The sequence below is a fragment of the Macaca mulatta genome, chromosome 2 (assembly GCF_049350105.2).
Source record: "Macaca mulatta isolate MMU2019108-1 chromosome 2, T2T-MMU8v2.0, whole genome shotgun sequence".
In the NCBI taxonomy this organism is placed as follows: Eukaryota; Metazoa; Chordata; class Mammalia; order Primates; family Cercopithecidae; genus Macaca; species Macaca mulatta.
The window spans coordinates 202,061,240-202,087,057 of record NC_133407.1 but is presented as its reverse complement, the minus strand read 5'-3'; the positions used below and the strand labels follow the sequence as shown (position 1 = coordinate 202,087,057).

General features: G+C 38.3%; 1 protein-coding gene across 5 annotated transcripts in view; it reads left to right on the top strand.

The window, feature by feature from the left end:
• Positions 1 to 25,818, top strand: part of ROBO2 (roundabout guidance receptor 2) — a 602,415-nt gene that overhangs the window by 193,078 nt on the left and 383,519 nt on the right. The gene's annotated exons all lie outside the window — the stretch shown is intronic.

The window sequence follows — 25,818 nt, the reverse complement described above, 5'->3', positions numbered from 1 at the left end:
TTTATACTTCTTTACTGCCTTTCAGAAAAGTTGACATTTCTGCTGGAAAGAAGCTGCTAATCTTTACCCTGATAGAACAGAGAAAATGAGAGTTGAATGGACACGTTTGGGGAAACTGTACAATCAAACTTTATAAAGCAGCCCAAGTGTCACATGAAATTGAAAACATGCAACCAAAATGAACACCAGACTCCAGTAATTCTAAATTTTAGCTGCAAGTTTATTCACAACTTACTTTTTGATATTTTTTTCTGATGATTAGCTGAAAGGTCAGGGATGACTGGCAGGTACAACAGTTCAAATAGAAGTATTTCACAAACTGCCTCTAAGCCTCTCTTGATAAACAGTTTTGATGAATTAGAAAATAAAGTGTTTTATTTTATATAGAAATCTCTGTACTTTTACATATTTGATCATTTATGTATCCAGTGACACATTGTAGACATATACATTCACTGAACTTAGTACTGGTTGCCAAGATAGTAATAGCAAAATCTCAAAGGCTGCATGATAGGAATTATTCAAATAGTTCTATATACTGATGAATCAAGGTTCAAATATACAACACCCTCTAGTCTGATGAACGTAGAAACACTTGTGGAAATTATACTTTATTTTGAATGGTCACAAATAATCTTATCTTTTTATTTGTAAGGTTGACTCACACTATAAACTCCACAAATAGAAAAGTAAAATAATTATAATAAGTAGCCAAATTTTAAGTTTTCTTGTTTCATTCAAATTCAGTTTGTGCTCCTTAATGATAACACTATTGTCAATAAAACTTTACACTTGAAGTGACTTTCCACAGTTCTCCTGTCGGATAAGAATGGTACTGATAAATAAAAAACAACATGTACTATCCATTTTACTTTCATAGACTAGAGATAAATCATTATGAACCCCAACTGGCAGAGGAGAAAATTCGGGTGCAGACAAGTTAAGTCAGGTGGCAGAATCACACAGGAAATAAATAGTGGCTATGCTCGTATAAAAACATCAATCTTCTGACCTCTAATTCAGGGCTTTTCCAGCACTGTGGTATGATTAATCAATACCAGGAAGCAAACTAAGTATCAAGAAAACATCATCCATTTGTATCAGTCTTTCCTTTATGTGGTTGGAATCTAAAATACCAAGTGCATAAAGGAATCAAAAGTTGGAAGCTTTGACTATTCGTGAATAATCTTTTCTGTATTATTAAGAGGTTTGATGATAAACACAGACATTTACTAGGCCCAAATTGTGAAAAACTTTGTAGACATTTTGCTAATATGTGGGAAATAAGCTCTTTCTTTTAGCAACTTACTTTGATTTTCTTTTATTTTTATGCTGCTAAGAAAGCACTCAGATACATGCTGAAATATGTACTGCCGTATGGATTGCAGTTGGCAGGGACTATTAGTGTTGAAGATTCACACATTTCAAGTAAGATTGGATACATTTATATTTGTGTCAGGAAAAAAATAATAGAATTTAAGAATTTAAAATGTAACCAAAAGGCAGAATCATGGCTTTTGGCTGAAGAGATTAGCAGCATTCTTCTCTGTTCCCTTTTTTTTTCTGAAGCTTAGTTTTCTAGCTAAGTTTTGGCAAACAAAATTCTTTTCTGTGGTATGTATTCTATTTTAAAATCTTCCACTGAAAAGAAAATGATATAAATAAAGCAACTTAAATCAAGTCTAAGGTATAGTAAGGTATTTAAGAAAGAAGCAAACATTCTCTAGATGTTGTTATCCAAAATACATTCTCTTTTGGAGTTTACTGAAATAATTTCTTCAGTGTGTGGGAATTTCCTTTGCATCCAGCTTTACTATAGAGATGACATCACACCAACAGTGACACGACTTGTTTACAAGAGGGTGGTATAAACAGCAAATGTTCTTCCTTAAAACAGATTTCTTGTTGAACTTCAACAGAAAAAAGAGCGTAAATGTAGAAGGAAGAGCAGGAAATAGTCTTTAACATGTAGGGTAAAATCTAAGGTCAAAGAGAGAACAGCTGATGATTTCTTTATGTGTTTGCTACTTTTTTTTTTATTAGGAAGTCTACTTCCTTATTTTCCATAGCTAATAAAGAGTCTTCAAGTTATACACTGTCTTTATATTAATATATAATGGCCTATTGTACTATGTCTTAATAGTTTCATATCTACTCTGGTTTGCATGAATTAAATAAGAGCGGTAACGTCAGAAGAGAGAGAGAGAGTGAATATGTGTGTGTGTGTTTCTGTGTCTGTGAGAAAGAGAGAGAAAAGAGACAATGAAAATGAAAATAAATATCTTCTCCAACCTATCTTAGCCAACTTTCTGATCTAGGATGTTATGACAGTCACTCACTGCAGGAATTTTAGTTACAGCAAAGCGTCATCCATCTTTTTCAACTGTGTTAACTTTACTTTCCCACAAGTAATAATAGTTTGCAGAACACATCTCAGATTGTACCTGACCATATTGCAAAATAATAATTTGCTTCTTCTGTGAGAATCATTATTTAAGACTAAATAAAACTAGGTGTAAATAAAATAAGTTAAATTCAGCCCTTTGAATAATCATTTAGATCATGACTGCTAACTGTACTCTAGTACCGACTAAAGACCTACATGCTTATTTTTCTCAGAACGTGAGAAATCTTTGGAGCAACTATTTGAACACCCTGATCTGGAGGGAGGAGTCCTTACCAGGCACTTTCTGGAGCTGGGTGTGGAGGGTAGTTCAGTTTCCACACATTAGCCCATAAGAGAAAACCATCTGGGTAAAATAGGGTGACTATTCTGGACACAGTCATGGCCTTGCTACTATAGTCCCCTCCATTTTTCTTGGGAGATGCATTGGTGCTTTGCAAAGCTGTGCAGTCATCGAAGGTGCCCAGCACTGGTTTTCGTCATTAAAATACTTGAGCTTGAAACCCAGCACTGTCAATTTAGTGAGTGCGGCCTTACACAAGATATCTAATTTCTCTAAGCTTCAGTTTTATGATCTATGACACAGGTTTGTAATCCCTCCTTTATAGGAATGTTTAATATTAAATAATGTATTAAAAGCACTTTGGATACTATGAATCTCAAGGCAAATGCCATTTTATGTGGTATGGGGCATTTTACTGAAAACTTGAACCCTACACTCCAAAACTCCTTGTAGACAAGGACCATATTAAAATTCTGTTGTGTTTTTCATAGTATAAGATGTACACATTGTGGGATCTCAAAACTGGATTGCTTCTTGGTATTAAGTATCCAAATTGCTCAGAGCCATAGTAGGAAAACAATGGAGAAACAGTAGTGACTGTATCATTATAATATACGTAAGTGCTCATGTTACTTTGCTTAACATTTATTGAATTCCTGATACATAAAAGACCTCAGGCTAAATTTTGTCAATTACATAAAAGTACATTTTCCTCAATAAAGGCAAGTTACTGGAATAATCATGTTTCTAGTGGGGGAAATTAACATATAGGCTTTATAAACAAATGAATTAAGTGCTAAATAGATGAACAAGACACATACTGTAAGAGATCAGAAGGAGAAATTGTAGGGGAAGACAGTAGTTATCAGGAAAACATGGTAAAAATACAACTGTTGGACTTAGGAAGGATTTCAATAGCTTAACAGACAAAAATATAGGAAAACGTATAGCACGCACAAAGTCAAAGTTAGGGATCCGTAAATATCATCGAGTGTGTAATGAACTGTTAGTAGTTGGATGGAGGATGCTGAAATAGAGAGTGAGAGGTCTTTCATATATTTTCTTTTCCTACCCTTGGTTCCAGATATTGATAGAGATGTTTTATCCCAACCTAAAGCCAAGTGCGGTGGCTCACGGCTGTAATCCCAGCACTTTGGGAGGCCGAGGTGGGAGGATCACAAGGTCAGGAGATCAAGACCATCCTGGCCAACATGGTGAAACCCCATCTCTACTAAAATACAGAAAATTAGCCAGATGTGATGGTGTGCACCTGTAGCCCCAGCTACTCGGGAGGTTGAGGCAGGGGAATCGCTTGAACCCAGGAGGCGGAGCTTGCAGTGAGCCGAGATTGTACCACTGCACTCCAGCCTGGGCAACAGAGCCAGACTTGGTCTCAAAGAAAAAAAAAAGAAAGAAAAGAAAATCCCAACTTAAGTATATGTGAACAAATGAACAGCTAATTTTTATCAAAAAAGCAAAGGTCTTTGAACTAATTTTATTCAGATTTTGCTCACAAATATTATATTTCCATTTTGATTTAAAATGATAAGGATGATGGTTAAAAATAAAATGAACCAAGTTTTATGCATGTTGCATTTTAACAAGTTGGGTGTCTCATTGGAATGCACTGCCTTCTTGTTCCACATTTATTTTTGGAATTTAATAAGGCGCCTGTCATATCTGCCTCAAGGCTAAAAAACATCATGGGGGAGAAATCCAAAGTACTGTCATGTTTGAGTGACATGGAGCCAATTTTATTTTATTTCCTTTTCATGGGGGGTGGCTCAAATTAGCCAGGCTCACTTCTGAAAATGCATTGCTATATCGTCTGTTCTAAAGGCCTTGTGCTGGTTAACTGGTAATGACATTGCCCAGTGACATTTGTTAGGGAGATCTGACTCAGAACACCAGTGGAGGATTTTCATTAAAAAATTAATTCTGTGCATTTTACTGCAAAGCTCATTCTCATGATAGATTCTGGTAGCGTGCCACATATCTGCAGAAGCGGGTCTCATTACCTGAGAAACTCTGGAAGGTAATAACTTCTTTATTTCTTCTTCGCGCTCCCAGAGCACATAATTAACGTACTGACTCATTTAGCTCAACTCTCCGAAGGATGAAGCTGTGTGGGCACAAGGGAGACTCAGAGAAACTACGGCAAACAAGTATGGTTTCTGATTCTCCTTCAGTGAGGGGGCCGGGCCGGTGGCTCAGGCCTGGAATCCCAGCACTTCCGGAGGCCGAGGCGGGCGGATCACGAGGTCAGGAGATGGAGACCATCCTGTGAATGGTGAAACCCCATCTCTACTAAAAGTACGGGAAAAAAAAAAAAAAAAAAAAAAAAAAATATATATATATATAAAAATAAAAGCCGGGCATGGTGGCGGCGCCTGTGGTCCCAGCTCCTCGGGAGGCTGAGGCAGGAGAATGGCGGGAACCCGGGGGGCGGAGCTTGCAGGGAGCCAAGATGGCACCGCTCACTCCAGCCGGGGCCACAGAGCAAGACTCCGTCTCAAAAAAAAAAAAAATGCAGGCCGGGTGCAGCGGCTCACGCCTGTAATCCCAGCACTTTGGGAGGCCGAGGCAGGTGGATCACAAGGTCAAGAAATCTAGAGTATTCTGGCCAACATGGTGAAACCCCGTCTCTACTAAAAATACAAAAATTACCTCCACGTGGTGGCGGCGCCTGTGGTCCCAGCTCCTCGGGAGGCTGAGGCAGGAGAATGGCGGGAACCCGGGGGGCGGAGCTTGCAGGGAGCCAAGATGGCGCCGCTCACTCCAGCCTGCGCCACAGAGTGAGACTCTGTCTCAAATAAACAAGAAAAGCAAAAAATAGAGTGAGGGAAAAACTCTGCCATTTTCTGTTTCTTTCTTCTTAGTTGATGTTTAGTACAATGTGATTATGTTAAGGAAAACATAATATGTTAGGATTACAATGGAACCATCATATTTTTAGGAAGTTTAAGTGAGACTTGGGATAGATGTCACAGAATGATGTTGCCATGGCTGAGTTAGTCACAGAATTAGAAATCACAGTAAGCTGAAGGATGTCTGAGGCATAAAAATAAATCATGTACCGTGTAATGGGTGTGTTATTGTAATAACTAAGATAAGCGTTTCAAATGTTTTACTGATTAAATCAGAATTAAGGCTTGTGTTTTTAAGTACTGACTATCAGGAAGTAGATTAAATAATGTGAACTTAAAACGTGTAAACATAGAATTTTTTATGTTAAAACTATATAGTGTAGACAAAATCAGTAATTTGTAGCTAGAAAGCTATTTCTACCTTCATTATTTGAAACTTCCTGCCTCATGGGTAAATGGAAAAGGAATAGTAAATCTAAGCAACTTTTTCATGAGTTTATTCCTTCTTAGGCACAAAGAGAAATCTGTGATCTCTTCCCTGTATCCTAGAAGACCTCTGCGACAGGAGCGAGAATTGGATTTGGCTACAAACTACTGAGAGTGTGTGTGTGTGTGTGTGTGTTTTGCATGTTGGCTAAGTATGGGGCAAGGGAACCATTGTAGGAAAATTTAATCCTGAGATTTTGTGACTACACTCGCTTTAAACCCAAATATGTGGGTTGGATCAATCCTTGCTTGTATATGGAAGATCACTTAGTGGTAAGGCCAGGTCTAAACCATTAGGTATTGAGCCACCATGGAACAAATAAAGATGAAATATGAGATTGCAAAATGAGCCCTGTCCCATGTTAAAAGTGCTTCACAGTTCAGCATTCTCCAAGAAATGTGAATCAGAAAAAGTCAATTGCATTTTGAAGTGTTGGCACGTAGCATTTTATTTTCCTTTGTTATGGAATTCCAAAACTATACTGTACAGATTTCCTAATACATTCTGAAAGCTATCAAGCAAGCAATGTAATACTTTTTTTTTTTGTGGACAATGATTTTAATTAAATAAATGCCATTTCTTGGAGAGAATGTACCTCTTGATTATAGCTGGACTTCATCTTATTTTACACAAGCTATCTCTTGGGGGCGTAAATTTCCAGTCAAGGAAACAGCAAAATTTATTGGCTATTTGATTTACATGTTTATTGGACTCTCCAAACGCTTTACTATTTAACTGGTCATTGAAAGTAGAAGAGGGGTGGGGTGGATTATATTCAATTTAATGAAAGATTTAGGTAAATTCTTTTGAAGGAAAAAATATGGGTCAACTTTTAAAATATTTCACTTTTAGTAAACAATTGTATTTATTATTTTAGTGGCTATCTACCAAGAGCTGAATCATTCTGTACAGACTGAATTCTTTAGTTCATGTCTCAAGTTTAAGTTTTTCATGCTTAGAAGTGCTTTAAGTTAAATGTATCAATAATGATACTGCTGTGGAATTGTGTCATACTATTCCCAGGAGCAGCCCAGAATAGCTCCCAAGTTTGGAGCCTAATTTTTATTCCTGGAGGTGGTGAGAGTAGGTTGTCATGGAGCTAGTGGAGAAATCAGCAGACTCTATTTATGTTGTAAGGGAGAGGATACAGTCTTTATTCTGTAACATTTGAGAATGAGGCTGTGCTGCAGGGACATTAGTCTGAGTGCTTTAAAAAAAGAGAGTGTACTCTACACATGGAGGCTCAATAAAGTTTGTTGACAGTGCTGAGAGTGATTCCATATTCACATCCCAAATATAAGGCCAGTTGCCATCCTTCAATTATTCTCTCACAAAGACAGTGGCTCCTGCTCTCTTCAGTAAGAGTAATTATACCACTTATAGAATATTTCCTTTACTACCAGGAATTCTGAGAATTAGAATCATCTTCCTTGATGGAAAGGCACTAGACTGACAATTTCGCAAATGCACGCGCTCTCTCTTTTTCCTTTAGGGTTTCATTCTTGTGGACCATTTCCCTTAGTATCTCAAAGCGTCTGACTGACTGGATTTGAATCCCAGATCTGCTACTTACTTACTAATCCTTTGAAACTAAGCAAGTAAAAGAATGTTATTAAATTCATCATACTGATAGGAACAGGATGCAGGCAGATTCTGGCAGAAGCCAGCGGGTCTCCGGCGAGGGCCCCACCCTCAAGCTGAAAAGCCTAGAACCATGGCCAAAAGTGAGAACTTGAATCCCTGTGTTCCTGCTCGAATGCTGCAGTCCCACTCCACCCCCATCCTGTGCCTAGGAAAACCCCAGAGCTCAGCCAGCAGAGAGCAGCCGCTGAATGTCAGAGACCAGGATGGATGTTGGAGAGAAGTGGTTGTAGCTTCCAAGGGGATCTTCCTCTGTCCCCAAAAGGGTCCTGTCATCCTCCGTCGGGGCTGCAGGGGCCGCGGGCACCCCCGGAGGCTGTCGCGGGGCCCACGTGGAGGTGCGCCCACCCCAGCCCCTGCACCCGCTCACCTGCGCCCCCGTCCTGTGAGGAGTGGAAGTGAGGCCAAGCGGGTGGAGTCCGCCCCGCCAGCGCCAAAGCAGCCGGCTCGGCCTCCCTGTGGCTCAGGGCCCGCCCCGAAGCGGGCAGGGAAATATCCGCTTCAATGCCACTTTCTCATTTTATTTTATTTTATTTTATTTTTTGAAAGAAGAATTAGTAAAATAAGTTTGGAGGTCACTTGAACATAAATATGTTGGAACATGAGTCCACTCATAAATGTGAAAGTTATTACTTTATTTTATTTTTTAAGACAGGAGTGCCAGTCTGTGACCCAGGCTGGAACGCGGTGGTGCGATCTCCGCTCACTGCAACCTCCGCCGCCCGGGATCACGCGATTCTCCTGCCTCAGCCTCCCCAGTAGCTGGGATTACAGGCGCCGCCACCACACCCGGCTAATGTTTTTGTATTTTTCGTAGAGACGGGGTTTCACCACGTTGGCCAGGCTGGTCTCAAACTCCTGACCTCAGGTGATCCACCCGCCTCTGCCTCCCAAAGTGCTGAGATTACAGGCGTGAGCCACCGCGCCTGCCCACATTTTTATTTTAATTTGGGTTTTTGTCTCAGTGAGAACTGGAAAAAAACAAAAAAAAACAGAAAAACCTCTGCTGAATTACCTGTAAACCATCTTATGATAAAATACTCTGTTGTGTCTTCTGTGTATGTGTTTTTTTAGAATTGCTTTAGTTTCAGATAATATTCTGTAGAATTTGTAATCTAGAGAGAAATAATCAAATATTCATACATATATGAAGCATTAATGAAAAATTTCAAAAACTCGAAAACATCATGGCATGCGGTAAGAACAAAGTTGTAGGAATTTGCATAGAAAAAGGCAGCTGGACTTAACATAGTATGTCATGGCACCTTTCAAAGGTCCTTAGCTATAGCAGTCAGCCCTGTCTTCATATTGCAAGCGATACTGAGTTTCAACCGAACATTCCCATCCATCACATTAAAATGAGATATTGACTCAAATTTTAGAAGTTACATCCTTTTTTTTAATATTTAAAAATGTTATAGTTGCCCAAGGACATAAACATACAAAACTTAAACCTAGTTTTATATTTGCTAACTTACATTTATACTTAAGTAATGTAAAATAAATATCAGTCAGAAATCAGAAGGAGTTTTTTTTTTTAAAAAAATTGTCTTACACTAATCAAATTTGAATGTAGCTACTACATTTTATTATTATTATATATAGGATCCTTATCCATAAATACAGAAAACTAAGACCTGACTATAAAGTTACTGTGTTAGATTTAATGTTTTTTTTTTTTTCCTGATTTTCCATATGTATAAAAGTGTTACTTGAAGAACTCTGCATTTAAGGAAGCATCCAAAGTAAATTTTTTCTATATAAACACAGAAAAACTGTATTGTAGCATACTAGTAATGCACAAGGAGAAAGTCAAATTATAGAATTAAAATATTGCTAGTATATAAAAAATGCCATAAGATTATTTTAAAACCTCCTATCTAGCTTGCTTCAACTATAATTCAGAATAACATATTAATTTTATATCTAGAAAGGCCCAGAACTGAATTCTGTCTCAGCTTTTGATTGATTTCGTTTTCATTTCTTGGTCAAGTTATTTAATATTGGTGAATTTTAGCTCTCTTCATCTGTAAAGTGGCAACCCTAAGGCTACCTTGGAAGATCATTTCGAGGATGCTGTGTGGTATTGTCAAAGACTCCTGGTCTATGCTATTCCATATTGGGCCTCCAACAGATGTTTAGCCTTTTCCCATTGTCTCCATAATTTCATAAATGGAAATAATGCCTTCTCCCCTTCCCCTTTAATATCTAGTCTCCTTCACACCTTCTCCTGGTGGCAAGACATTGCTAGGTTCCATATATCCAGCCAGTCAAAGTCTGTGTGTGCCATGACTGAGTTGTACACGTAAAATAGCAGCTGAGGCAGACACGGTCTTCCCCCCCCCCCCCCCCCCCCCGGAATCACACATCAATATGTTAACTGACTGTCTTAGTCTCTTTTGTTTTGCTAAAGCAGAATTCCTGAGACTAACTACTTTACAATGAACAGAAATTGACTTGGCTTGCAGTACTGGAGTTTGGATGGAGGAGATGCATCTGGTGTTGGCCTTCTTGCTGCAGCATTCCATGGCAAAACGGTGGGAGGGCAAAAGAGCTCACGTGAGAGATGGAGGGTAAGGGGACTGAACTCATCTTTTTATCAGGAACTGACTCCCACTATAACTAACTCAGTCCCGTAATCATAGCATTAATCCATTCATGAGGGCAGAGTCTTCATGACTTAATCACTTCTGAAAGATCCTGCTTCCCAACACTTGTAGTGGGGATTAGGTTTCTATAACATAAACTTTGGGGGTGACATTCAAACATTTCACCCCTGGCTCTCCAGGGTTGCGGTCTCATGTCTCCAACTTTCTCAGGCTGGAGTTGCAGTCTAGTGGCCCTACAGTTCCAGGGGCTGAGGGGCTGCTCTACTCCCAAGGCTTCGCTAGGCATTGTGCTAGTGGGGAATCTCTGTGATGGCCCCACCCCTGTAGCAAGTCTCTGTCTGGGCCCCCAGGCTGTCTGATACATCCTTGGAAATCTTAGTGGAGATTGGCCATTAGCCCCACAGCTCTTCCATTTTAGGGATCTGCGGGTTTAATATTACGTGGACTTCGCCAAGGTTTACAGCTCGTACCTCCTAGAGCCATGGGTCAAGACACACACACCCGGACTCACCTGAATTACAAGTGTGGTGACCACAGGGTGCTGCTGTGGAATTCAGGGAGCAGAGTTCCAGAGCACTGCAGGGCAGTGAATGCTGAGGTCTTGCAGGCACCTCTCTCAACACCTTGCTCTCAAGGTCCTAGCTTGCTTAGAAGATCTCGGAAATGCCTTTATGGTCATTATCTCTTTATCTTGATGAATAGAACCTGGCTTTCTTCTGTCCATGTTAATTACTTTAGGAAAGGGTTGCTTAGCCACACCCTTAGTGATATGGATTTGTTGTGTCCTGACCCAAATCTCGTCTTGAATTGTAGCTCCCATAATTGTTGCTAGGAGGGACCCAGTGGGAGGTGATTGAATCCTGGGGACGGTTCCCCCATACTGTTCTTGTGGTAGTGAGTAAGTCTCACGAGATCTGATGGTTTTATAAGGGGTTTCCAGTTTCGCTTGAGACTCTCTGTCTGCCACCATGTAAGATGTGCCTTTCACCTTCTACCCTGACTGTGAGGCCTCTGCCCAGCTGTGTGGAACTGAGTCCATTAAACTTTTTCTTTATGAATTACCCAGTTTCAGGTATGTCTTTATCAGTAACTTGAAAATGGACTGACAGAATTTTTTATTACTTACATGGCCAGCCTGCAAAATTTCAAAATCTATCCATTTTGCTTTCCTTTTAATTATAAATTTTATCTTTAAATTATTTTATCTTTCCTAATGTTAGTGTAAGCACCCAAAAGAAGCCATGTAGCAGTTTGAACACTGTGGTACTTAGATATTTCCTCAGCAGATATCCTAGTGCATTGCTCGTAAGTTTTGCCTTTGTCTTAGGACATGAACATTATTCTGTCACATTTTTGCAACTGTATAATAAGAATTGCCTTCACTCCATTCTCCACACTTCGTTCCTCATTTTTGTCTGAGATCTCATCAGAATGACCTTGAATATTCGTATTTCCAGCAACATTCTGATCATAACCACTTAAGTAATCCCTAAGAAAATTTAGGCTCTCCCTATATCTCTTGTCCTCTTCTGAGAAGAGACCACTCTTTTTAAAAAAACAAACCAACAAAAACAATTACTGACTCAGAGCAACAAGATTATTCATAAATCAATTCATTTGTTTTAAATGACACTTGATGCATTTGAAAGATCATTTTATATCTCATTATTACATTAGAAATAGGGCCGGGCGCAGTGGCTCACACCTGTAATCCCAGCACTTTGGGAGGCTGAAGCAGGCGGATCACGAGGTCAGGAGATCGAGGCCATCCTGGCTAACACGGTGAAACCCCATCTCTACTAAAATTACAAAAAACTAGCCGGGCGCGGTGGCGGCGCCTGTGGTCCCAGCTCCTCCGGAGGCTGAAGCAGGAGAATGGTGGGAACCCGGGAGGAGGAGCTTGCAGTGAGCAGAGATCACACCACTGTGCTACAGACTGGGTAACAGAGGGAGACTCTGCCTCAAAAAAAAAAAAAAAAAAAAAAATTGAAATAAACAGAAAGTTTTAATAAATGAATTCCAACCTGTTTAGAAAGGGTAAATTACTCTATTTGATAAAAGAATATTAAATTAATTTGTATGGCTACCTGTACTAATTTCAAATTATGTTGTTTTGGAAAAAAATATGGATGTCCCAAAGTTAACATTACAGATATTTGTGGAGCATTTTAAGATCTAAGTGAAAGAGAACTAGGAAGTGTTCTAAGTAAATTCCTGAGACATCACAGGATAGGGGTTCTCAGCTAGCACGTCTGTGTTCCCTCAGATGGCTGTCAGACACTCATATCTGATTCTGTAAAAAGTGGATTATCTCTGAAGTCATGGTTTCACCGTGCAAATTTTGATTTTAATGAGAATATTTAAAAGATAATTGTGGTTCCTAGGAGACTTTTTAAAAAATGGATTTAGAAATTAGCTGTAGAAGTTCATAGAAGCCAAGCAAGTATTTCTATGAGCTGAATTCTGTATTTCAATATGCTTGTGTGGAAGGGGTATGTAAAGTCAGATCAACCGGAGAAAAATGACTTCTCAAGGGGTTATTCGCATAAAGACCTATGTAAAATAAACTGCGAAGTTTAATATTCACTGAAAAGCTCGATTCCAAAAATAGTATTACATTTTGTCTTTTTAAAAAAATTAAATCTGGTATTCTTAAGCTATTATGAGGTAATCTGTCCCAATGTGAAACAGCGTCTTCCCTAGCGGGGAGGAATCCAAATCTATCTGGGCAATGGAAATCATACGATTCGAGTGATGGGCTTGGATGAGTTTAAAATCATGAAGATCACAATTACTTTCTTTTTTGTCAATGAAAAATACCAGTGTGTGTCATCAGAGAGGCAATGGCATATTCTTGTATTCTAAATATTTGGGTTATTTCCATAAAAAGGCTGCGGTTTTCACAGAGACAGATGTGGATCCTGAACTCTAGTACCAGATAATATTTGTACCACTAGACATTGTGGTAAATAAATGACTTAAAACTACGAATATAAACTGATATTATTTAAAAACCTCTAATCTGTAATATTTGAAATATTTTGTTCAAAATAATAAAGAAAAGGGTGTGTCTTGGACATAATTTTCTTTTGCTGTTCTGCTTTTACGCTTTGAGCACTGTGAGGAGATTTTGGCAAAGTAGATTGCGTTTGATTCATTTGAAAAGTTAATGAAAATATTTCTTTGTTTTTTTCTTTAAAGATATATAGCCCAAGCAACTTAGCGAGACCCTATCTCTACAAAAAAATAAATGAGCCAGATATGGTGGTGCACCTGTAGTCTTAGCTACTCTCTGAGGTGTGGCGATGACTTGAGCCCAGGAGTATTTAAAGCCTGCAGTGAACTATTATTGCCACTCCACTACAGCTGGGGTGACAGAGACCCTGTCTCAAAAAAAGGAAAAAATAGTTTTCTGCTCTTCTAGTGAATAGTGATTTCTACATCACGTCAATGTATTCATTTTTTAATTGAATCAGTACAAAGCCTAATTTGTCTAATGCAGTAGATATTTTCCAGAGAGTAAGCAGAGGAAGTAGCTTTACAATATATTAAGCAATTAAAATACTTTTTTTTTTTTTTTTTGGCTTTTTGGGAGAATGATGATTTTGGCCCCCTCTCCTATGGTTGGAACTTAACATCTGAAAACTGAAGTACAAAACATTCTTTTTTAGGATCTTACATGATGTTGAATTTGAATACCTTTCGGAACTGTTAGAGAGGAGGAGAAAATTGTTCCACTTTTTAAAGTTTGGTTTTATTATAAGTTGTTTTTATTCTTAATAATCTTTAGTTTGTTGTCAAACAAGATTGAGAAGTTAAAGCAGTTCTGATATCACATTTGTTAAAGGCCCACTCTGTTCTAGGTACTAATTTCACTTACTTTTATTTAACCGTTATTTCCATATTGAACCATCATTTTCTCTTGACATAAGGGGAAACTGAGAGTCAAAGGGGTTAAGTGTCTTGCTCCAAGTCACCCATCAAAAAGTGGCAGAATAAGAACAAGGTCAGATCTTCTGTAACAAGGTCTAATGACTTTTCCATTAAACTTCAATTGCCAGTTTTGTATGTAATAGGGGCAGGTTACTCTATATCTTTTCTTAGAGGGAAACATATTCCGAAATGTAAAGTTTAAACTGTACTGTTAAACGGGGAGAACCAGAGAAGGTGAGACTTTCCACTAAGATTCCAAAGATCTAGGAAAGTAAATTTTAGATTAACACTGGGGAGATTGGACTTTCTTTTGATAAAAAACAGAGAAATGTGAGATTACCCAGTGAAATATGAACTCAGAGGAACAAAAATCTATCTGGAGGTTTTGAAATCAAATGAAGTTACCAGAGTCCAAAATGTTGAGCAAGCCTTTCTTAAAGGCACCTGTAAATGTAAAGAAAAAAGTTGGTAAAGTGCAAATTAGAAGAATTCATAAAATCAGCATGCTATAAAATGTGTGATGTTTTAAAACCAATTCAACTATGAGTAGATGTCATGTAGGCAGTGAGTACGGTGAAGCCCATTCTTTGGAGTTCCTGACCATGTGACCACAAATCTCCACTGCCACCTTGTGGTGGTTTGTATATTTCAGAGACACGCTCCGTGAAGAAAATTAACCTCTGAAGTGCTGAGGGGTAAAATAACAGGAGTCTGAGGGTAACAACCTCCCGCTTTCTGAACTCAGGAACCAGACAGATTTGGGGAACACAGGATCCCTCTTCTGGAGTTACTATCCAAATTCCTACCACAGCAATGTAGGAGATACCATAGATTGGGAGAGCAGGGCTGTTACACAGACCTCAACAGGGTGAAAACCTTGAGCAAGAGGGGAACTGAATTTTCTTTCAGATTCTGTTGCGTTCATGGTGGGTGGGGGAAGATATTCTATTTTTATGAGGATCCTAAATATCCAATGCAGTTTTCATCTAGAAAAAAAATTTTAATCTATTCTGTATAAAGCAATGAGGTAACAGTCTCGTCAAAGGAAATCCTGTGGGTATGTGAGAATGGAAGGCTTCCAGTCACTTCTTTACATTTAATTGCATCCATAAATGTGACCAATGGTGTTTCTGTCTGGAGCTTAAGGGGTTACTTCCAATTATAAACCAGTTGTGTTTTCAACTCTGAGCATGACATCAAGAAATGTGTTTGATTCCAAAATGATCAATTACCGAAGCCTGTGATAGCGAATGTGCCTGTAAAGTCATTAACCAAATGAAGCCACCTAATTGTCAACAGTTCAACAGAATTTTGTCTTTAGGTTATTTGGTTTTAGGTGTCAGTGGTTTTCCTGTTTTAATTTCACCAGCAAAAGTGGGATTAATAGATCAAAATAGTATTATAGCAGATGACAATGGATGACAACCAAAGACAAATCTAAAATTATTCTGATTTATCATTCTATAAGTGTAATAAAACATCAGTACTTAAGTGTAGTTATCGTTTATTTTATTTTTTATAATGCTCAAAAATATTTATAACGTATCTGTGCTAAAAACAAGTCTCTACCAATTGCATAATTATGTAATTTGAGCAAATTATTTAACCTCTTCCCTTTGATGCACGATGAAGATAACATCATTAAGAATAAATGGGCAATAAAAGTAACTCATGTGACATTCTCAATAACTGTGTGTGTGTATGTGTGCATGTGAAAACTATAAACAGAAAAAATTATTTTATTCAGCAGAAACATCTTGACACCTTATATCTTATTAAACCTGCAAGTTAAATAAGAGGAGGCTTAAGCAGTAGTACAAAAAACTATTACAGAGTGCTTTATTTGTGGAGAATATTGATGGAGAAAGGAGGAAGGAGGAAAAGCCTACTCCCAAGAGAGCCTTCTGTGAAGAGCAGAGTATGAAACCAAGGCTCTCAAGGAACACCAAAACAAACAAACTCTGGCAGCGTCTGGATAAGCCAGCCATCTTTATCTCAGTAATTTTTATTGTGTACCCAGTGATTTCTCAGGCAATTTTTAGAGCCTTTTGGAAAGTGGTCTCCAAATTATGCCCTAATACAACACTGCTAATGAAAGCCCTCATAGAATTGCAACTCATTAGCTCTCACTTTTTTTTGCTAATCCACAAATTCTATCCTACGTGCTGGACACCTGGTGGTGCACCCCCCACCCCCGTATCTCAGCAGAGATGTAATTGCCAAGGCCTGGAGCGAGGTTTCATATTACCTAGACGTGTGGCTTATGCAAGCTCTTCCATGAGACTGTCTGTTGTCAATAATTAAGAGCTATCAAAACACTTGGCTAATTTACACTTGATAATCTGAAATGAGGGCCCCTGTGATCACCAGCTTCTGTCTTATTATTTAAATACACATAGTGCAAAAAAAGCAGAATGAGGCCAAAGCAAGCCATATCAGGGAAAAGAACAGCTTTCCAGCAAGCAGGATATAGCCCAGCCGTTGTAAGCAAGTACAGCACAAGGCCGAGCACACACGGCCCAGTGAATGCTTTTTGTGGCTGAGAAGCTTCACAGAGCAGGTGGGATTGTAGAGGTTCTTTTGAATACTGAGATGAGGGGACCTGGCAAAGTTTAATTGGCAAGCTGTTGTAGTCAAATGCAGAGACCATGAAAATGGGCATGCATTATGGACATGAGTAGGGAGCTAGCACAGTATTTCAAAAAGAATGATTGCTAGAAATAATAGGAAATAACTATGTAGGAACAGAAAAGAAATAAAAACGTTAATTTTTAGGAAGTGCAAATAGTAAAAATAGAGAAGGGCAGTGCAGTCCGTGTGTAAACAGTGAAAAACCCTCTGCACAGTTGTGCTTGGGTTTTCAGCAACATTAGCTTAGCGTAGGAACGACTGCCTAACTAATCTCATTATTTGTTCAGAATTCAGGGCATTTCTGACTTTCTAATTCCAGCTTACAAGATAAGAGATCACAGGTGTAATTGAAGATGTTGTTACCAGTATTTTTGGTTCGTATTATGGGTTAAGTTCAGCAATACATACTGAGAAAAAATAATGTGTAATAACAAGGAACAATGTTATAAAAACCTTTTGATAATAATATGTTGAGATACGTCATTTTAACCTGTCTGATAAGGAAAGTGCTTTGTTATAATGCCATTTAAACTTTTTTTTTGGCTAAAATGTCTTGAGTAGAATCTGGGGAAAAATAACTTACATTAAACTCTGCTATACTGGAAGTGTATGACAAAGAGTATTGATTTTATAATCTGTTGGGGAGACAAATTCCCTTGTGAATAAAAATACAGTAGGCTGTAAAGTTTGAAATAAGGTGTCAACATGTCAGAGTAAGGGCAACATGCCATGAAAAATGTGTATATGAGATTTGAAAGGTACATGTAGTTCAAATTCACTTGTATAAAGTTCAAGTGAAAGTGTAGCTGGAAATTTTAGGTCAACACTCAAGTTAAAAGCAAGATTACTGCTGGTGTAAGTTATAACCAAAATAATGAGACAATAGACCAAATAAGCTGTGAGAGAGGGAAATATGAGTGCTTTAAAAGTTTAAGTCTATGTCCTACTTTTTAGCTAGTTGTATATTCATCCCCAATTGTTTTTAAGTTTAGAAATTGAGAAATTATACTCATTTTTGTCAGAAGACTAGATAGTTTTTAAAGTCCAGGTAAGATTAGCTGGGCATGGTGGTGCACGCCTGTAATCCCAGCTGCTCAGGACGCTGAGGAACGAGAATCGTTTGAACCCAGGAGGTTGCGACTGCAGTGAGCCGAGATCGCGCCATTGCACTCCAGCCTGGGTGACAAAGGGAGACTTTGTCTTAAAAAAAAAAAAAGAAAGTCCAATGAAGAATTTCATGCCTTTCACCACTTCCCTTTGCTGATCCTCTTCTTTTAAATCCTACCTCATCTTCAAAGTCTAGCACGAAGGCCTCCTTAATGACCTTCTAGCTGTGAGTAAGCTAAATCTCTCTTCCTAACTTCCAAAATACCATTCTTTGGGAATTTATCTGTGCACATGAATTTATGTACCTGTCTAATCTCCCCAGTCAGGTTGTCTTGAGGACAGAATTTCATTTAATTCGTGGATGCTCTGCAAGGAGTTTCCTTACGTACAAATCCTTCTTGACTGGATGATGCTGGAGTCTCTCTCTGCTTCTTTCTGTATTCTCCCACTTTACATCCCAGCTCTGCCGAACAGTTGACTGAGCTCTGCCCGTCGGTTCTCTTTTCCTGGATTGTCCTTTCCCGGCACGTCTCCTCGGCTAATTTCTTCTAAGTCTTCAGTTTGCATTTAAGATCTCGCTTCCTGATACTCTCCTCATATTCACATCTAATTTAACGACTCTTCGCTCTGTTCTCAGAAAATTACCTTCTGCTATTAAAGTTAGCATTTCACACACCTATTATTGCCTGTTTTCTTGTCTGTCTCCTTGAACAGAATTTCTTCTCTCTCTGGGATGAGAATCATAAGATTCATGGTCAGTGTTAAAAAATATTAGGAAGGCATATAAGAATTAGCATTCATAGAATGTAAGCACCATGGAAGTTGCAAATTTGTTTTGCGTGTCTGTATGTCTCTGGTGCTTGGAACCATGCCTGGCCCACAGTATATCTTCAATAAAATAGTTGTTGAATGAATCAATAAATAAAGGAATGAAAATATTATGTATTTTAAAAAGAAAACAATTGGTTACTAAGAAGTTGTATTATAAATAATGATTACAGCTGAATGAAAGTACTAAAAATTTAAATGATGACACAATGATAAATGAGAGTAAATAGAACTTAGTATTTGGAAGTAAAATAAAGAGCAGGAACAAAAAAAGGATGATTGCTTACTAGCGGCTGTTCTTAGACAAATAAACCCTTATTCTCTGGAAGTTTACCTTAGCATTTCAGCAGCTGACAATAATAAAAGGAGTAAGAGGTATGAAAAATTACATGTCATTTTACAATCACTTCCGTGCTTTGTCTGTTTGCTGCATTGTGATGGTTCAGATGGTTCCATTTGACCCCAACCTCTAGCTGTTCCAACCTCAGAACCAATATTTATTGCCACATATGGGCTGCGCATGGCAGCTGCAAAATCCAGATGCCAAGCTTTGGAATGTATTTTTACGGCGGCACCATCTGGGGCTCTGGCCAGCCTTCTTTATTGTCTCTTGAATGTTTACACTAATAGCTTTGCTGGGCTGTGGCACTACCTGTGGGACACGCTGAGGGTCAGGTCGTTTATGAGCTCATCTTGTCATTCTAGTTAGAATTTCCCTTTACATGTCTCTCACATGCTATCAACTTATTCCTTTTAATGTATCTACAATGCCTGAGGAAAGCCATAAAACAGGTGGTCATCGAGACTAGGAAAGAAAAGGACTGTTTTCACAGTGGTGGGTCCATGCTATTCATGGGTTCTCAACAGCTCATTTGTGAGTTTTGGGGGAAATCAGAATACTTTTTCAATTTATTGAATGTTATTTTGCTTATGTATCATTGTAAGAGAAGATATACATTATTATAGCTCTTAACCCAACTTACTGGAGTAGCGTCTTGATCTCTAAGGGAGGTGATAATACTCCACAGCACAAATGAACAGTATTTTAGTTCTTAGGGAAACTTTTAAAAATAGTTTATTTTCAGCCATCAATGAGCTGACTCATTTGAAGATTCACTTGCAACTTAGGATGGATAAAATGACTATTCGTGATCCTTAGAACCATGATTTAGGAAATTCCTCAAAGGTGATTCAAGTAGATTCACGGTTTTGAATTGTGAGAAACCCATCATTCTAAAGGAATGAATGAAACACAAAGATTCAGATCAAGTAATAATCTAGTGTATCATATCCAGAGAAGATAGTCGGCTCTGAGAGTTTAACTGATAAAGGAATGAATGAAACACAAAGATTCAGATCGAGTAATGATTTAGTGTATCATATCCAGAGAAGATAGTCGGCTCTGAGAGTTTAACTGACTTATCCAAGGTCACACAAGCCGTAGATTCAGAGTCAAAGTGAAGATGAAGTTTGTCCCACGATTTGATGACAGTAGGACTTGTCAGGAGAGTCAGTCCTGGTAATTGAGTCCCTGAAATGATGAAATGACCTAAATGATTGTGCAACGTTCCTATTTACTTTCACGGCCCTGACACTGTTCTGCCCCAGTGGGTAACCTCACCTTTCGGGGGTGGCTTTGGGGGTAGAGGCTGTGGAGCAGAACTGCAGTCAGACAAGGAACATGAAGGAAACTGCGTTTGTTTGACCTCCTTGAAACCTCCTCCTGGTAGCTGGGCTTCCTGGGATTGTCACAGAGAGGCTGCCAACTCAGAAGCAGTGACAAAATTAGGCACTCCCAGGCTCACGGTTCCTAATCAATCAGCCTGTCATGTATCTGAGGAGATATTTCAGGGTGAAGAGAGCGTATGAGAAAGCAATTTCCTTGGACTTCGGCCTCTGAATTCTATGTCTGGGGTAGAAATGAGGTGCTTAGTGTTAAATAAAGCCGAGCAGGGAGACAGTGAGGTGAGTCTCATGCATGCCTGGACCCAAATGGCAAATGTGTGCTTGGGGAAGCCACAGGAGGCTCCCAGAAGCAGCCGGAAGGTTCTGCAGCCACTTAAGAAAACAGCCACAATTAGGTCCAAGGGAAGGGTGATACTCTCTCCAAAGACACTCTAAATAGGAAAGCGCTGTTAAAGCTTTTCTGTAGGCTGAGGATAGACCTTTTAAAATGATATTTAGTTTCGGGAAAAAAGAAGACATATTGCTATAATGTGTTGTCAGTTCTCTAAGGAAATGACATAAAAAGGAGATTTTATTGTGGCTTAATCCTTTGTTCTGGAGAACCTGTGCTTTTATATACAGTATATATTTTAATGAAAACCATGACAAGATCACTATTCATAAATCAGCAGTGAAATGCTAAGAGACATATATGCTTACAGCTGCATGCATGTGTGTAGGAGGTCAGGGGGTGCATGTATTTTTTCAGATGGGTTCATTACCACAATTGGAAGCAAATCAGTACAACTATGACAAAACCCCCTTGCGTTGTTGCCAAAGGATTTCTGATTTCATCTTTTTTTTTTTTTGTAAGACAGGGTCTTGCTGTCACTCAGGCTGGAGTTCAGTGGCATATCATACCTGACTGCAGCCTCAAACCCCTGGGCTCAAGCAATCTTCCCACCTTGGCCTCCCAAAACGTTGGGATTACAGGCATGAGCCACCACACCTGGCTTGATTTCGTTCTTTGTGTGAATGAGATAGGAGAAAGCTTTTAGCACTCTGAAATATCCTTAAATTGATTGATGTATTCTCAAACTCTGAAAAATAGTGGCTTAAAGTTGCCTGCCGCATAGTTTTTGCCACTTCAAAGTTGTACATTCCATTCCTGGTTGGAAAATAAATACTTCACAAAACTATTATAGTTGGACACAAATATATCAACAACTCCATCATTTCATACAATAGCTGGAGGATATCTTTGAGATGAAGGTCAAGCAAACATTCGCAAGTAAAGCCATAGGTTATATGTGGTGGATAATGTCCAGTGATTGGAAACACATCAGAGGAGCTACTACTTCGTCCTTGTTTGGAAATCTGTTTTGCAGATTGAAAAATGACAACGTTGTGATGCATAAATTACTAGAGACTTACACGGAATAAAGAAAGTAAGTAGTAAGTTAAATGATCAATTGGAACCCAGTTTTTATTGCATGAAGGACTCACAAGTGGGTACTTGTGCTGATAGGTGTACTGAGACTTGTGTATTCACAATGAGAAAGCGTAAGTGTCTTTGGATGGGCCTTAGCTGTACATCCTCGTAAGTAATATATTACAACTGAAGAAATCCCTGAGGTACTTCTGGCAGGGCCCCAGCTTCAAGTTGAGCCTGAAGCAGACAGTAAGCTTACAACGCTTGTGCCTGAGTGCACACACACACTCGCCCTTCAAAAATACATGCCAACAAAAGCTTCCTGGAAAAAATAATTTTAAAAAGTCCCTGAAAGCTACTTGGAAAGTCATACATATGTTAACTTTGGTCATTTAGCGTCATAAATTGAAGTTGGAATATCAGAAAATAGGCAGATCTGACCATCCCGCATTCCCCAGCGTTGACAGTAAGTCTGAGACAGCAGATGAGGTTGGATGCCAGTGATGGTGACAATGGTGATGAATGTGATGAATGTGATGATGAAGGTGGCAGCTAACCTTTATTGAGTTTTGCTGTGAACTAAATGCCACTCTAAATACTTTAATTCATAAAATTCTCACAACAGTTTACTGTATGTCTGAGAACACTGAGACACAGTGCTTAGATTGTCTGAGTAACACGGTAGCTAAATGCAAGATTCTGTTTTCTGTGTTGTAGTGAAATACCATCGAGCTCAGTGGAACAAGTTGCAGAATAATTTGTAGAATCATTAGGTCAATGAGGGAATTTGAAATTCTGAACTATGGTGGTAGAAAAAAAAGGCCCATTTCAAATAGACATGACTTCAGAGAGGCAAAGCTAAATTTTAAGCCATTTACTTGCCAGTTTTTATTTTTATTTTAGTATTTTTAAGTTTTATTTTAAGTTCAGGGTAAATGTACAGGTTTGTTCCATAGGTAAACTTGTGTCATGGGAGTTTGTGGTACATATTATTTCATCACCCAGATATGAGGCCTGGTACCCATTAGTTATTTTTCCTGATCCTCTTCTTCCTCCCACCAGCCACTCCCTGATAGGCCCCAGTGTGTGTTATTCCACTCTGTGTGTCCATGTGTCCGCATCATTTAGCTCCCACTTATGAGTGAGAACATGTGCTATTTGGTTTTCTGTGCCTGTGTTAGTTGCTAATGATAATAGCCTCCAGCTCTATCCATGTCCCTGCAAGGGATATAATATCGTTCTTTGATGGCTGCATAGTGTTCCATGGTGTATACGCACCCCATTTTCTCTCTCTCGTCTACCACTGATGGGCGTTAGGTTGATTCCATGTCTTCGCTGTTGTGAATCGGGTTGCAGTGAACATGAGTGCATGTGTCTTTATAATAGAATCACTTATATTCATTTGGATCTATACCAGTAATGGGATTGCTGGTAAAATGTTATATCTGTTTTTAAAGTTAGAATTTGTTTACTATGAACCACTCAAAATACTTTAATTTGCGCATGCGTGCATGCGCACACACACACACACACACACACACACACACACACACACACCATTACTTAGATAATCTAAGCATTGTGTCTTGGTATTCTCAGATGTAAAATAAACTATTGTGAGAATTTAATGAATTAAAGTATTTAGAGTGGCATTTGGTTCATAGCAAAACTCAATAAAGTTTAGCTGTCACCTTCATCATCACATTCATCATTTTTATCACCATCATCATCACCATGATCGTTATCAACCTCATCTGCCAGTTTTTAACCCCACTGCCATAGGTGCCACTCCAAATACTTTAATTTGATTTTTAAATTCAGTGCTTGTAACAAATGGAAAAAAAAAACAGCCATGATTTTCTTCTAAAAGATTTTTAAACAAAAATTATATAAGTAGTTATAAAAACAGAAGACTGTTCATAGATCTTGATCTAGGTATAAACTTAAAAAGATCCAGAAAAATTTCACTTCTCAGCTTTGTTAGTCTTATTTATTTAACAATCCCTGACTTTGTTCATTGTTTGCGAAATCTATCTCGGCTTCCTTTATTTCACACCAAACTGGTTTTGTGCAATTGCCATTTCACATGAACATCTGGATTTTTTTTTCTCTTGTGCTTGTGTACATTTGGAGAAAGATAGTAATTTTCATCCAAATTTATTCTACTTTCCTCAGGTTTATTCTCAGCCATCAGAGGAATGTTAACTGTACATGTTCATAATGATTTTTTAAATTCTAAAAAAGATCTATGTCTGCTAGGAAGAGAAATATCCTTTAATTTGTCAACGTGATCCTTCTAGAGGAGTCAGTAGTATTTTTTTTTTTTTTGGTATGATCTTCCTTCACCATTCACAGACTTCTAGAATCACAGCTTTATATGCTGGTTAATTCTACCATATAGATGCATATATAGTAAGATGGAGGCATTTCTCTCAAGTTCCTTTAACACTCTCTGTTTCTTTGATGTTTTTCTTAGTCATTGCTGCACTTCTGACAAGTCTAGAGAGTTGTCTTTTTGTTTATTGTCAAATAGATGAAGAGTATAGTTAAGATATTATATTTCAACAATTTAAAAAACTATAATGCAGTCTGTAACTTTAGGTGTATCACTTTAGAAAAATCTCTTTATTCTTGTTCCTTTAGAAATACCTTGAACAATTACAAACTCTTCTGGATTGATGATTGCCCATTTTGCTACTTAAACACTAAATTTGGTCACTTAAACTGATGGAATTGGAATATGGTATCATTAGATATCTATTGCAACTCAGAAACCAATTTCTTCTAATGTGCTCCTCCAAGGGCTTCATTTATATTGTCTGATTCATCCTTACATCCCCATGACATAAAAGAAGGGCAGGCATCATGTTATCCCCATTTGCCAATTGAGGAATCTGCGAGCAGAAAACAGAGGCACTGGCCTCTAGTTACACACTGTGTCAGAGGCAGGAGTAGGCAAAGATACTACTTTTGTTCACTGCCAATCCACCCTTCATTAGTCACTAGCCTCCTTATTTCTTAAGGTGTAGGCCATTAGACGATTGATCTTGTCGGGAAAATAACATCTGTTTTAAAACTCGATGCCTTTTACAAGTTTATATGCCTTGATATAATTTTAATAGGTGCATCATTGCCTGCTTTTCTTTATGAGAGATGATATAAATGTGAAAAAATACACTTGCAGAAATGAAATGAAAATAATAAATAAAGCCCTCTTCCATTTCCATTATTCTAAGTCATGCTGCTTGAGACTTCAATCTCAATATGATGTTAATAGAACCATTAGATATGATTCATACCATACATAAGACATTTCTATTGACAATTTCATCTTGACCAAGGGTCAATGGATCCATTACAATGCAAATCTTACTATATACTTTCCATCTAAATCAAAAGAATTTGGTCTTGTGTCCACTCTAATATGTTTCATGAAGTAGAATCTAATCTCAGACATGAAGTACACATCTGTTTCTCATACTAAATCATGCCTGTTCCTATTTGCTCTCAATTTAAAAAATAATTAATTATGTTTTACATCAATAGACTACTCTGGGGTATTTAAAGAAATGCCTAGGGTTTATGAGAATCCAAGTTTGCCCCTTTAATACATACCAACCTGTAAGGAAAATTCATTCGTGGACGTGAGTCTCTTAATTTTGGGGGGTGCATATATAGCTATTCTACATATTTGGTAAGATACACAGAATCAGGACATATTCCGAAAGATTACCTAACTCAGTCTTGTAAAGTACAGGAATGAACTGAGGTTTCAATCAGTGTTTCAGATAAGCAGAAGAATGTCTCATTAGGCACAGGATTTTTTTTAAACTTTCGCTTTTCCCCACACTATTTCTACTTTTTTTTTTCTTCATCTCTTATTCCCTCACTTTTGGGCATCTTTCAGAATCCTCCTCTATTCAGTATTCTA